We start from the raw sequence: 14,366 nt of genomic DNA, 5'->3' as shown, positions 1-14,366 counted from the left end.
TTGCTCAAGTAACCTTTCGAAATTTACAATCACCAATGGGTTCATGACCTCACACCTGATGAGGAACCGAAGTGATAGTAAATTGAATCGATCTTTCAAAGGGAGTATTCCTGCCAAAACTTCAAGACTCATGTTGTGTGTTGAGGGCATACAGCCCAAAGCGATACGGAGACAACGGTATTGGATACGCTCTAGTTTGATGAGGTGAGTTTTGGCAGCTGACTGGAAACAGAAGCTACCATATTCCATAACGGATAGAATAGTTGTTCGATACAATTTGATAAGATCTTCTGGATGGGCTCCCCACCAGGTGCCAGTAATTGATCGGAGAAAATTGATTCTTTGTTGGCATTTTCCTTTCAGATACTCAATGTGGGCTCTCCAGGTACACTTGGAATCAAACCAAACCCCAAGATACTTGAAACTCCTCGATTGAGTGATCGTTCTGCCTAGAAGTTGAAGCTTAGGTTGAGCAGGTCTACGTTTCTTAGAGAAAACAACCATTTCCGTTTTCTGAGGGGAAAACTCAATCCCAAGCCCCAAAGCCCAGGAATACAATCTGTCTAAAGTATCTTGTAAAGGCCTGTGCAGATGAGACTCAGTAGATCCTGTGACAGACACTACTCCGTCATCTGCAAGTTGTCTTAGAGTGCAGCCTTCAGAGAGGCAGCTGTCGATGTCACTCACATAAAAGTTGTACAAAAGTGGACTCAAACATGAACCCTGTGGGAGGCCCATGTAAGATGTTCTTCTAACTGCAAAATCTCCGTGAGCAAAGTTCAAATGTTTCTCACAAAGTAAGCTGTATAAGATGTTGTTCAATAGAGGAGGCAGACCCCGGGAGTGCAACTTGTCTGACAAAACCTCTATTGAGACTGCATCAAAAGCTCCCTTTATGTCTAGAAACACTGAAGCCATTTGCTCACGTTTTGCGTACGCCATTTGTATCTCTGAAGACAGCAAAGCAAGGCAATCGTTTGTCCCTTTGCCCCTTCGAAACCCAAATTGAGTATCTGAAAGGAGACCATTTGTTTCTACCCATTTGTCCAAACGAAACAATATCATTTTCTCCATCAATTTGCGTATACAAGACAACATCGCTATTGGACGGTAAGAGTTGGGATCAGACGCTGGTTTTCCGGGCTTTTGGATAGCAATGACTCTCACTTGTCTCCAATCTTGGGGAACAATGTTATGCTCCAAGAATTGGTTAAATAAATTTAACAAGCGAAATTTTGCAGCATCCGGAAGGTTTTTCAACAAGTTAAATTTGATTTCATCAATTCCCGGAGCTGAATTGTTGCAAGAGAGGAGGGCAAGTGAGAATTCGACCATCGAAAAGCTTGAGTCTAGACCACTATCAGACCTATCAGGAGGCACATTCCGGATTATTTTTTGCACAGGTGTAGAATCTGGACAGACTTTCCGTGCGAATTTAAATATCCACCTATGTGAATATTCCTCACTTTCATTTGTAGATGATCGATTACGCATGCTTCGTGCCACTTTCCACAAAGTACTTAAGGATGTTTCACGCGATAACCCACTAACAAAATTCCTCCAATACGCCTTTTTCTTCCCCTTGGTTAACTTTTTAAACTGATTTTCAAGGGAAACGTAAGCTTCAAAATGGACAAGAGTTCCATGTTTTCGAAATTCTTTAAATGCTGTTGATTTGTCCTTATAAAGCTTAGAACACTGAGGGTCCCACCATGGATTAGGAGGCCTTCGATGAATAGATGATTCTGGGATGGGTTTTGTTTGAGCGTCAACTGCACTATCGTGTATCAGACAAGAAAGAAAGTGGTACTCCTCCAAAGGAGGTAAAACGTGCATAGAGTCGATGGCGGTTTTAATTGTGTCCGAGTACTTTTTCCAGTCGATGTGTCTTGTAAGGTCATATGTCATATTTATTGTGTTCGAAGAGCTGACCCCATTGGTGATAGTAATTTCGATAGGTAAGTGATCACTACCATTCGGATCATGGACTACCTTCCACTGGCAATCAAATGATAGTGAATTTGAGCAGAGTGAGAGGTCAATTGCACTTTGTCTTGCAGGAGGTTTAGGTACCCGTGTTTTTTCACCCGTGTTCAATACTGTTAAATTGAAACTGTCGCAAATGTCATAGATAAGAGTAGAACGACTATCGTCAATTTGTTCTCCCCAGACAGTTCCATGTGAATTGAAGTCACCCAGGATCAACCTTGGCTCAGGGAGCACTGAGCACAGGTCCTCTAGGTGATTTCGATCCACTGCAACTCTCTGAGGCCAGTACAAACTGACAACACATAAGTCCTTACCTCTTATTGTTGTATGACATGCAACAGCTTCAATTCCGCCTGATAAAGGAAGGTGAATTCTATAAAAAGAGTGGCACTTATTGATCCCCAAAAGCACCCCTCCATAAGAATCGTCACGATCCAGACGGATAATATTAAAATTGTGGAATGAGATGTTAGATTGAGAAGATAGCCAAGTTTCGGACAATGCAAAGATATCACAGTTTGTTTTATGAAGTAAATAATTCAATGAATCCAATTTTGGAATAAGACTACGACAATTCCACTGTAGTACAGTGATATCTCCGACCTCTCGGCGTAAATTAGCCATCGAGAGATACAAACACTGAAAGGAGGGGCCAAGTTTGCATCAATTGCTTTAAAAATGTCTTTAATACAGGAAGCATTGCAAATACAATGTCTTTCACGGGTTCTGATACATTAAAACACGAAAAAAATCCGTTCAAAATGTCAGTCAACTTAAAGAGCCCAGACTGAGTCGTTGATTCTGGCATCACGTTTGGGGTTTGGGTTTGCGAAGCTCCCGCAGCTGTTGGTTTATTCTGCAGTGGTACATTTCCGCGGAAACCTGGAGGAACTTGTTTTTCCTTTTCAGCAGCAGTCGACTTTTTCTCGTTTCTATTTGAAGAGACAACCGTAGCTATTTTAGCTGGTATTTTCGGAGAAGGCGCCTTTGTTCGCTTCCGAGAGCCTCCTGCAACGAAGACTGGCTGAACTTCATCAGCCGTATCTGTGTCTTCATTGTCAACTGACAGCACAGAAAAAATGTTACAGGTCTGAGGTTGGACCGGTGGAGAGGCGCTCTTTAATATGGCGGCATAAGAACGCTTGGAGCGTTCTTTTAAAGAGCGCCTCTGTTTATCCCAGCTTGCCTGAAATGCCTCGCAGGAGGAGATATCATGGGGTGAGCCCCCGCAATAGACGCATTTTTGCTCAACTGCTGAGCATGCTCCTTCCCCATGATTCTCCCCACAATGCAAGCATCGCTTCTTGTTGCAGCAATGCGAAGCAGTATGCCCCAACTTGATGCAATTCTTGCATTGCATTGGGCGAGGCACATAAAGGCGTACTGGAAGCCTTAAAATTCCGTCAATCAAGACGTAATGAGGGAGGGCTGTTCCTGCAAATGTAACCCGAATCGAGGCTGAAGGCGAATACTTGGTAACGCCATCAACGACGGAGGCAGTCATGAGTTGGCGACAATCCAAGATTCCGACCGAAGTCGAATCAAGGCTCTTGAACTTACCTACGCCGTGAGACTTAACGTATTCAGCCTCCAAACTCGATTCGGTGATCACACCCTCGATCTCTACGTCTCGAGATGGAATATAGAGCTGATACTTGTAGGGAATAACGGAATGCAATAAAAATGAACAAACTTATTTGTTCTAAATGTAAAGATTGAGCAATTGAACAAACCTGTTTTGAGTCACGATATATAGATTCTAGTTAGTATATAACTGAACGAAAGAGAGAAACTCTTTGCTCGTGTAATCCCAAGAGAGTGAAGAATTCTCAACTGAACGTCATTCTGTTAACGGCTTTTCACTCGAACGGCTGTTTGAAGCTAGCTTGTGTTCGATAACCAAAGAATTTGATAAAGTTCACTACAATGGCGCAGTAAAGCCTACGTGATTATTATAGTTAAAAACAAAAACTAACTTGACTTTTTTTCAGCAAATTCTTGGTCCCGTATAAGATTGGTTCCAAGATCTTCGGATATTGAGCGACTTGGTTCCGGATAATCCGGAGAACCAAAGTGACGCCAACTATCTTCTGTTCTTAGAGCGACTGGGTTCCGGAAGATCCGGAGAACCAAAATGCAGCAATAAATTTACTATTTTTGCTATTTGGTTCCGGAAGATCCGGAGAACCTAAGTGACGCAGAAATCTTTTATCTTTTGATTACGGAAGATTTGGTTCCGGAAGATCCGGAGAACCAAAGTGATGTGAAGAATTGTCTGTTTAATTCTCACTTGGTTCCGGAAGATCCGGAGAACCTAAGTTATGTCAAAATCTTTTTATCTCTTGAGTGATTCGGTTCCAGAAAACCCGGAGAACCAAATTAATAGGAAGAATGGCCGATTTGATCCTGACTTAGTTCCGGAAGATCCGTAATTCAATTTTTTGAATCCGTACCAATTCAATTTCGCAAGGTACCGAGAATTATAGTATACATTTCTGACTAAGGATCGCAAGATCTGGAAAAACCATATGCCTCAAAATATCACGACATTTTAATGAAAATATGTTTCAAGAAACCTTTTGATCGACTTATTAGTTCCGGAAGATTCAGATAGCCAAAAATACAGATGCAAAAAAAAATTGAAATTTGGATTATGCGAAGAAAGTAATGCCAAAATCTGATTCTATGTTTAGCAAATCGCTCAAATCGGATACGGAAGATCCAGATTACCGGAGCGCGGTGAAGAATTTTCATTGCATTCTTAGCTTGAATTTTTATGAGAACATAAGCGACACCATCTATTTAGAACTTTTTTTTGAGCAACTTTTGAAACCGGAAGACTCGTAGAACAAATAATAAAACGAATATTTGAAATATTTTTTTGTGGACTTAGTCACGTGGAACACCAAAGAACCTAAGAGCAAGTCCAATGGTGTTGGGAAAAAGTGGTAGGAATTTTGATTTTGCCAAGTGCATTTGCTGTTCAGTATTTTTACTATTTTTCCTATTTCGAATTGATCGTTTAAAAATTGAAATCAAATTCACTTTATTGAAATAGTAGTGCTAATACCATTCTTAAAACTTTTTCTAAGTTGTTGAGAGAGTTTTGCATTGGATAAGTATACAAGTTTCACTTAACTGAGCATGTCTCATTTATGAAACAACAGCTTTGTTGATTTTGTTTGGTTCCGGCACGATTTTTTTTTCATAAACGCTTACAAATCTTTTGAAAAAGTGCTAATTTTCTGTCGAAACGTAAAAAATGCTGCATCAAAATTTCTATTTGCCTGACCTACGTTATTATATGGTAGTGGTATTGTAACGTTCTTCCAATGCTATGAGTAAAATTCTCGAAATTGTATGGGCAAGTAGAGCACAAATGAAAGTGAATTTGGTCTTTGATGGACTCTTCGAATTTAAAGGTTTGCATATAATTTAAATTAAGTGTTTTTGTTTGGTAACTGTTAATACAAACTTATATTGGTCGTCCGTTTCATTTCTTGTTCCTTCTCTGAAAATCCAACCAGATCCCACCTGTGGAACGTTCCGATATCAGAACCGTTCCTGACCTTGTTTCAACAAAGAGATCAGTGATCCAATCCACCGGAAGCCAAATTTGGTGCATTCCGGCAGCACAACCTAAAATTTGGAATATGAGGTTTAATTATAAAATAATTTGCGTTTGATATGATTGACACTCGACGAATTAACAGCGAGGGTTCCGTTTTCTAAAGATGATGGGCCATTAAAGGCGGCGTTCAAACCGGTCATTCCGACGGAAGAACATTTTTCAAATAAAAAAATGAAATTCCTACTCCCGAAACCGCTCAAACAAACAAAATTTATTTACCCAGCTTTCTGGCATCTCTGCGCCTCGAAATATATGATAGCCAATTTAATTGGCAAGGGCATGACAAAAATTGGCTGCAGGTTTTAAAGAGTTGATTAACTTCTTTGTAATTCGTATCAATTTAAGTGATAAGAGAATTGTTTACAAAAGAAAATATCACTTCATGTTAAAATCCTGAAATTGGTCAATTTCCTTTATTTTCCCCTCAACTGAGGTTTTGAGCATAAGAAAGATGGCAGCACCGAAGCGTTTCATGCACGAATACGGTATTGCAACGCCGACTGTATCACTCGGTTCGGTGTTGCAAAACATCGTGTTTTTCTATCACCCTCGGCCAAAAAGTGTTATACGATACAAATTTTGCAGCGCGAAACTGTTCGAATATCAGATTTTCCCAACACCGGTGTACGGCAAATGTGTTGTGATGTGTTGTAAACCTTCGAAATTTCTATCTCCATCTCAACCAGTGAACTTGCTCTAAGTGACGCAAAAATCAGATTGCTATTGAACGATATAGTTTCAGAAGATTTAGATTATCAAAGCGAGGTATAGGATTAACGCTACATACTTGACTTGATACCGGAAGATCCGGAAATGCTTTGTTGAACCAAACGTCTGGACTCTTTGAACATCCATTTAAAGGTAAATCGATGCAATTTAAGGGACTTTGTCTTGAATTATTTTAAGCTGATTTGTTCCAGAAAAGCTATCAAAATCAATTTGGTAACGGAAGATACGGAGACTAACGTGAGGCGAAGTCTTTCGAGATATTCCCGACTTAGTTTCGATACATCCGGAGAAGGTATATGACACCGAAAATCTTCATTTGGTTTACGCAAACAAGCTCTTTAAATGACTTAGTGACATCAACCGTATTTTATACTCTTGATCAACTTGGTTCCGGAAGATCCAAAGAATCTAAGTACTTCTACGATTTTTTTTTAATCCGTGACTTGAGCTCAGAGGATCCGAAAAAAAAAATGTTACAGCGAAAATTTTACCGTTTTGTCAAACAGGTTCCTGGAAGATCCGGAGAATAGACCTTGATAATTTAGGCGACTTCGTTCTGGAAAATTCGGAGAAGCTATATAGGACATCAACAGTTTTAAAATCCTTTGAGCGCATTTGAAGATTTTCGATATGGAAATTTCCAACTTGATGCATGATGATTTGCCCATAACCTAGGATATTACGGATATAATGAGCGTTAAACCGATAATTATTAACAAAATGCGAACGTTAGTAGAAAATTAATTATTGAGTATCAAACTTAAAAAAAAAAAAAAAGAAAACTACACTTTCAACCTCAAGATTAAAATTTATTGAAATAGAGTGTACAGGAGAAGGGCAATGTAGGGAATAACGGAATGCAATAAAAATGAACAAACTTATTTGTTCTAAATGTAAAGATTGAGCAATTGAACAAACCTGTTTTGAGTCACGATATATAGATTCTAGTTAGTATATAACTGAACGAAAGAGAGAAACTCTTTGCTCGTGTAATCCCAAGAGAGTGAAGAATTCTCAACTGAACGTCATTCTGTTAACGGCTTTTCACTCGAACGGCTGTTTGAAGCTAGCTTGTGTTCGATAACCAAAGAATTTGATAAAGTTCACTACAATACTCTAAATTAAAAAAATTACTGGCAAGAATTCCGTTTGCGGCCTTCCGGTCGGCCACAACAACGCGCAATTTGTTCGGACGTACTTTGGAAACACTGGTAACGGAGGGCCACCTAGCCAGATCTTTCGTGATCTGCACTAAATTTAATGGTTTTCCGTTAGTTTTGGGCCGGATGAAAACCACCCCCGGCCCAGAAGAGGATGAATTATCAGGATAAACTCGGAGTCGGGTTGTTTTTCCCGCAGCTGCAGATGGAGTAGCAATATCAACTGGCGGAGAAGGATGAGCATTCGAAGAACCAGCTACAGCTGAATCCTCCAGATGCTCCTCATCCTCATAGATGATTTGCTCACCATCCACCTCTGGCGGGTCCGACCCCCCGCCTTCGCTCATATTTCATGAAAATAAAAGCGAAGCTCAATTTGATCGAAATATATAATAGAGAAAAAATAGAATTAGAAATAGAGAAAAGTAAGAAAAGTATAACAAACTTGATTTTTGTTTTGATTGGCTCCTTCAGTGGTGATCCCAACCACGTGGTCCTTCTTCGAAGATGGCTGCCACGTCAAGTCTCGGCTCGAGCAAGAACGACCAGATTGATGATGATGATGAGTCAAACAATGGCGGCGGCCCTCGTGGTGACCAGTTGAGGGCAGTCAGCTAGCCAGAAAAAAACCTTTTTTTTTTGTCGACCAACACTATAATAGCACCACTTTGGCGAGCTGGGGTCTGCCTTTGGCAGAAAAACGTATAGCGCGGTACAAAACACCGTATTAAACGCCCGAACGGAACGAAACACCCGGATATATTGGACGAAATCTCGAAACGCGACTGTTCACTATGAGCGATACGAGACGAATGAAATAGCCCTTTTGCCCACCTTGACTAAATCAATCAACCACGCAGTACTAGAAGTAGTGAAAGGCCACATCTCAGAAAAAAACATTTTGCCAAAACTATCATTCGGATTTCAATCGAAGAAATCAACAGAAAGCTGTTTAGAGTATGCCACTAATGTATTAATGAAGGCTAAGCGTAATAATGAATTGAGTATTGGAATATTTTTCGACTTCAGTTCCGCATTCGACACTGTTAGAGTGGATACACTGGTCGAAATAATGATTAAATTGGAGTTCCCGAACGATACAGTAAAATGGATCCAAAATTTCCCAAAAGACAGGAAAATCGTCATACAAACAGAACAAGGCTTAGTCGAGTCTAGAGTTAGCACAGGACTACCACAAGGAGACGTGCTCTCACCTACTTTATTTAATATTTATACAGTAGGATTACACGAAAGCACTGAAGGAGAGACTACATTGCAATTTGCAGACGACTTCCTCAAAATTGTATCTGGATCGTCTAAACAAGAGGTAATACATAAAGCACAGAGCGCAGTAGATAATTTCATAAGTATAAGCAAAAAACTTAATCTAAAAATTAACCAAGCGAAAACGAAGGTAATTCTTTTCAACAATCAAAACGTCGACGTTGAAATTACAATAGAAAACACACTGTTGGAAACGGTTCGTAATTATAAATATCTTGGAGTATATTTAGATAAAAATTTAAAATATGGAACACATGCTCAATCACTAAAACAAAAGATAACTGAACGACAAAACATGCTCAAGATTATAGGCAGTATTAAGAAAGGAGCAACGCCAAGAGTCATGGTAATGTTCCACAAAGCGCTGTACGGAAGTTTCTTTTCGTATGCATCATCAATCTATGGAAACATGTCCCAGACAAATCAAGGAAAACTGGAAGTAGCTAACAGACAGTGTCAAAGGATCGCAACAGGTTGTAGCAGAAGCACACCAATCAATACTTTGGCCGCCCTAAGCAATGAAATTCCGTTGCACTTAAAAAGAAACTATCACACCCAGAAGCGAATAGCGAAACATCTTCAACTGGGTGATGCAGTTAGCGAACAACTTATAGAACTCAACACAGAAAACAGGAAGGAAAAAAAGCTTTATACTTACCTAGAATGGACATACATGGAAAATAAGGAATCTCTTCAAAAGACATATGGCATTTTGAGAACAAAAGCTTGTGAAAAAATCGACATTCGCATCCAAGTCGAAGGAATCCCTACACACAAAACTTTCGAGGCTCCACTTAGCAAAAATGAGCCGTTACTTTCCGTTAGCAAAAAAAATAATTTACTGCTCAGTTAGCATTTTCTCAAATTGTCATGGCTTTTGCTCAATTTGAGTAAAAAAAACCCTTTGCTACCAAATTGAGCAATTATATTAGCATGGACTCGAACAATAGTCTGTACTTAAACCGCAGTCGTTTTTTTTTCTGCATGTCGTCCAGTCGGTCGCAATTTCGAAGCGAGGAAAAATAAAAGTTTTGTTTTTCTTTCACGAATTTTGTTGGAGGAAGATAAAATTCCATTGATTAACTTGTTCCAGAACTCGCACCAACCAACGATGTCAACATTGCTGATCTGTGCGTGCGGGTGGAATTGCTGTGGTTCTGTTTGGTGTTCCCGGTGCGTTCATCCCAGGCTGCTCCGGAATTCCATCTGGACGGGTGTTGATAAAAACTTCCTGTGGGTGCCGGCCAACTATTTAGTTGTGGTGACCGCCCGCGGAAGAGCCCATAACACAGCTGGCGTGGCGCGAAACACGAAAGAGTTGAACCTATACATCGAATTCCTCCGCTGGATGGGGGCTGCTCGATTGATCAACCAGCGCTTTAGTTCCGGCAACGTTGCTACTGTTCACGGAAGCGAATCAATTTATAGGGCAGAACATTCTACCTGAGTTTGCTCGGTAAGTGGGTAATTTAAACTAAACAAAATTTAAACCTATTTAACTTAAAACAAAATTTTATTTTAGCTGAGGACGAAGAAAGTTAATGGCCATTCCGATGGCACATCACAGGCTTCTGAAAACTCACAACGGTTGTCTAAAGGTTGGCAGTCGGAAGTTGAATAACTCGAGACTGAAGGTGTGAGCATTGATGACGTAATCGCTGGCCCGTTCTCGTTGCCAGCAAAGTAGGGCCAAAAATTTGAATTTGACCAGAGCTGCTCTTTTGGTTATTATGTCGATTGGGACAAACCTTGTGCAACTCGCAGAACAAAAACTTGTATGAAGATGGTTCTGGAACGAGCACTACCAAATGATGTATTTTTTTTACTTCTTTAGCAATTTATGCAAAATTCTCTAATTATTTTCTTTTTTCAGAAAGGCATCCGGGAAGTTGTAACTGACCGCAACCAGTGGGAAAAAGTATCTCCAATCAAAAAATCGTTGAATAAGAGGGGGAGGACCGTGAATTTTGTTAATCTCCTAAGATTCTTATATAAGACATCGATTAGCAGGTAAAATTTTGTTTAATTATTCATTTCTGAAATAGTATTCCGAAATCGGATTTTTTTGCATATTTACAAAATTTCATTCCTTATCCCCAAGTGACTTACTTTTGTTATTGTTTTTATAAACTGTTTAACTTAATCTGTGTGTTAAAAAAGCATTCGAAATTTTAAAAAGAATTCTAATTTCTTCATGTTCTGAAAGAAGGCATTAAATTGAATAAAGGCATTTTTATTCCAACTCTTACTCTGAACTCTGAAAACTGAATCTAAAATTGCTATCTGATAAATTAAATAGGTGCCTCATTCTCAATCTCCAAACTTAATTTGAAATCAGAAAATGTAATTTCAATCTGCTTTCGATTTGAATTTTAAGTATCTATGTTAAAATTCCAGCTGATCAGAAATAAAAAAACATAAAAAAAAGTTCATGCATATAAATGAATAAAATGATTTAATTTTTCAGATTTATCACCGAATGCAAACCATTAAAGCGGGTCAGTTATCGAGCAAGCTGGTTAACCCCTTATTTATTATTCGGTCGGTGGATGAACCTGGTTGACACGATGAAGAATTGAGCGGAGTAAAATGGTGGAGAATAAAAAGATAACAAAATATTAGAATTTTTTATTTAAACATTAATATCACAAACCAAAAGAAACGAGGGCTTGAAAAATAACTAAAATTCTAGTAATTTTTGGGATAAAAAAAATTATTGCTAAAATTTCAGCAAACAATATTTTTTATTGCTGAAAAATAAGTAAAAATTTAGTCCGGACACTTTGGACTATTTTGCTTAAATTCCAGTAATTTTTTTTGCTAAATTGATTGCTAAAAACTTAGCTGGTCAAATTTGAGCAAAATTTTGCTAATTTTCGGCCTCAGAAATTTTGTGTGTATACAGAAACGAAAGATGACCTCCTCAACCATGCTTCAAATCTCAATGCAAATGATTAATACAAACTACATCGACTGGAGACAAATTTACACAGATGCTTCAAGGTCTGAAACTTCCTGTGGCATTGGTATCTTTGAAGCCCAATCTGATCTAAGAATAAGTATGAGACTAGAAGAATGTTGCACTATCATGACCGCTGAACTGATTGCTATTTGGCTAGCAACCCAAGAAATTGAAAATCTTCCAAGATATCCGACAGTAGTTCTGACCGATTCCCAGTCGGCCTGCTGGTTCCTCGATGCCTGCAAAGATAAAAATGAGATGGATCAACTAACATCTTCATATCACAGGTAAAACAGACACTCAAATAAAACCTCCTTTGCAAGAAACTCTAAATAACTTATCACATTGGGCCAGGAATCTAGGTATCGAGTTTTCGCCTAGTAAAACCGAGTTAGTAGTTTTTTCAAGGAAGCATTCCCCTCCTCAAATAGAGCTCCTTATGATGGGTAGAACTCTAACTCAATCTCTTAGTTTTAAATATTTGGGTGTCTGGTTCGACTCTAAATGCCTCTGGGGAAAACATATTAGGTACTTGACACAAAAATGCCAAAAGAGAATCAATTTTCTTCGAACGATTACTGGAACCTGGTGGGGTGCTCATCCACAGGACCTCATCAGGTTATACCAAACAACGATACTGTCGGTCATAGAATACGGAAGCTTTTGCTTTGGGTCAGCCGCGGATACCCACTTGATTAAACTAGAACGAATACAGTATCGTTGTTTGCGTATTGCCATGGGTAGTATGCAGTCGACACATACGATGTGTCTCGAAGTACTGGCGGGAATAATGCCGTTGAAAAATCGGTTCTTCGATTTATCGCTACGTTTCCTAATTCGAAGTGAAACTATGAATCCTTTGGTGATAGAAAATTTGGAAAGGCTTATGAATATTAATCCGCAAGTAAAATATGTAAATAATTATAAAACTTTAAGTCAATTAGAAATAAATCCTTCTTTATTAAATTCGGACACGAGTCACTTTTACCCAATTAGCAGTTCCTTGATAAAATTCGATCTGTCCATGACCGCTGACATCCGTGGAATACCAGATCATGTCCGACCCAACATCATTCCTTCAATCTTTGCTTCAAAAGTACGTGAAATTGATCCTATGAAAATGTTCTTTACTGATGGTTCTAGAATCGACAACGCGACTGGCTTCGCAGTGTACAATGAGGGCTTTGAAGCTTCGTTCAAGCTTCGAGAGCCATGCTCCATTTACACTGCTGAGCTAGCCGCTATTTACTGCACCTTGGAACACATTCGCACACTGCCCGTAGACCACTATTTCATCTATTCGGATAGTCTCAGCTCCGTTGAGGCGATTCGATCGATGAAACTGATGAAGCGCTCTTCCCATTTTTTGCTGGAAATTTCAGGGATATTGGGCGCTTTGATCGAAAATTCGTATAGGATTACCTTAGCTTGGATCCCGTCTCATTGTCTTATACAAGGCAATGAGAAGGCGGACTCATTGGCTAAGGTGGGCGCGTTACGAGGTGAAATCTTTGAGAGGATAATAACTTACAATGAATATTTTTCAATACCTCGCACTTTAGCGATTAACGCTTGGCAGTCTAGCTGGGATAATGGCACAAAGGGACGTTGGCTCCATACGATTATCCCTAAGGTTCCGACGAAGGCATGGTTCAAGCATTTTAACTTGAGTCGCGACTTCATTCGCGTGATTTCTCGGCTCATGTCAAGTCACTGCCGGCTTGACGCGCACTTGTTTCGTATTAATCTCGCTGCAACCAATGTTTGCGTTTGTGGGGATGGCTACCACGACATCGATCATGTTGTATGGACGTGTGAAAGGTATGATCAAACGAGGGCTTGGCTACTGGATACCCTTAGGGCCCGAGGTAGATTACCTGGTGTTCCAATTCGAGACATTTTGGCAAACTTAGATTTTGGATATTTGTTCCCAATTTACAAATATCTCAAGCTGTCTGACTCGGTCGTTTAGTCCGCTTACCCACGTAAACTCTCCCCTTGTGTGTTCTCCATTTAATGTCTGTTTTGTTTATTTATTAGTACCACCTCTCATCCAACGGGTTCGACACATTCATGAAGAAGGCTGGCCAGAAGATCGGAAACCGATACCAAACCGTAGCTACCGAAACCACAGCTACAGGAGGCCACCACCGGACCCTAATGGAACACTGATATCGAAGAATAAACCCTACAAACCCCTTCCTTTTCCCTTATTAAAATTTTGTTTTTTTTTTTTTAACTGTTGAGTCGCCGCGACTATTACGGCCCCCCTCCCTACTAACCAGTGATACAAAGACCCTCGGCACATTTAAACTTTGTAAAAGTAAAAGGCCTTTAATAAACTAGTTGTAAATAAAAAAAAAAAAAAAAAAAATAAACTAACATCTGAAATTTGTGATTGTTTGTCTAAAACCGGCACAGTCCTACAATGGATTCCAGCCCATGTAGGAATTAAAGGAAACGAACAGGCTGACGAACTCGCCAAAGAAGGAACTACAAGTGAAGCTATATTAACAAACAAAATATTATGGCACGACATGGCACTTCGAATAAAAAACGGATTGATGAATGATGTTAACACTTGGTATAGACGATTAGCTCTAGAAGACAA

The 14,366-nt window shown here is 39.4% G+C and overlaps 1 long non-coding RNA gene across 2 annotated transcripts; it reads left to right on the top strand.

Annotated features, from left to right (window-relative positions):
• Nucleotides 1–9,800: 9,800 nt before the first annotated feature.
• LOC129757256 (uncharacterized) lies at nucleotides 9,801–11,392 on the top strand. Of its 2 annotated transcripts, none has more exons than XR_008739658.1 (4): nucleotides 9,801–10,249; nucleotides 10,316–10,606; nucleotides 10,667–10,803; nucleotides 11,261–11,392. It is a non-coding gene; the product is annotated as an uncharacterized LOC129757256 (long non-coding RNA). The 2 variants fall into 2 exon arrangements; XR_008739659.1 differs by having other exon boundaries at nucleotides 9,801–10,253.
• The last annotated feature ends 2,974 nt before the right edge of the window (nucleotides 11,393–14,366 follow it).

This window comes from Uranotaenia lowii, chromosome 3 (assembly GCF_029784155.1).
Source record: "Uranotaenia lowii strain MFRU-FL chromosome 3, ASM2978415v1, whole genome shotgun sequence".
Taxonomy (NCBI): domain Eukaryota; kingdom Metazoa; phylum Arthropoda; class Insecta; order Diptera; family Culicidae; genus Uranotaenia; species Uranotaenia lowii.
Note: the sequence above shows the minus strand (reverse complement) of the source record. Positions and strands in the feature narration are given on the sequence as shown.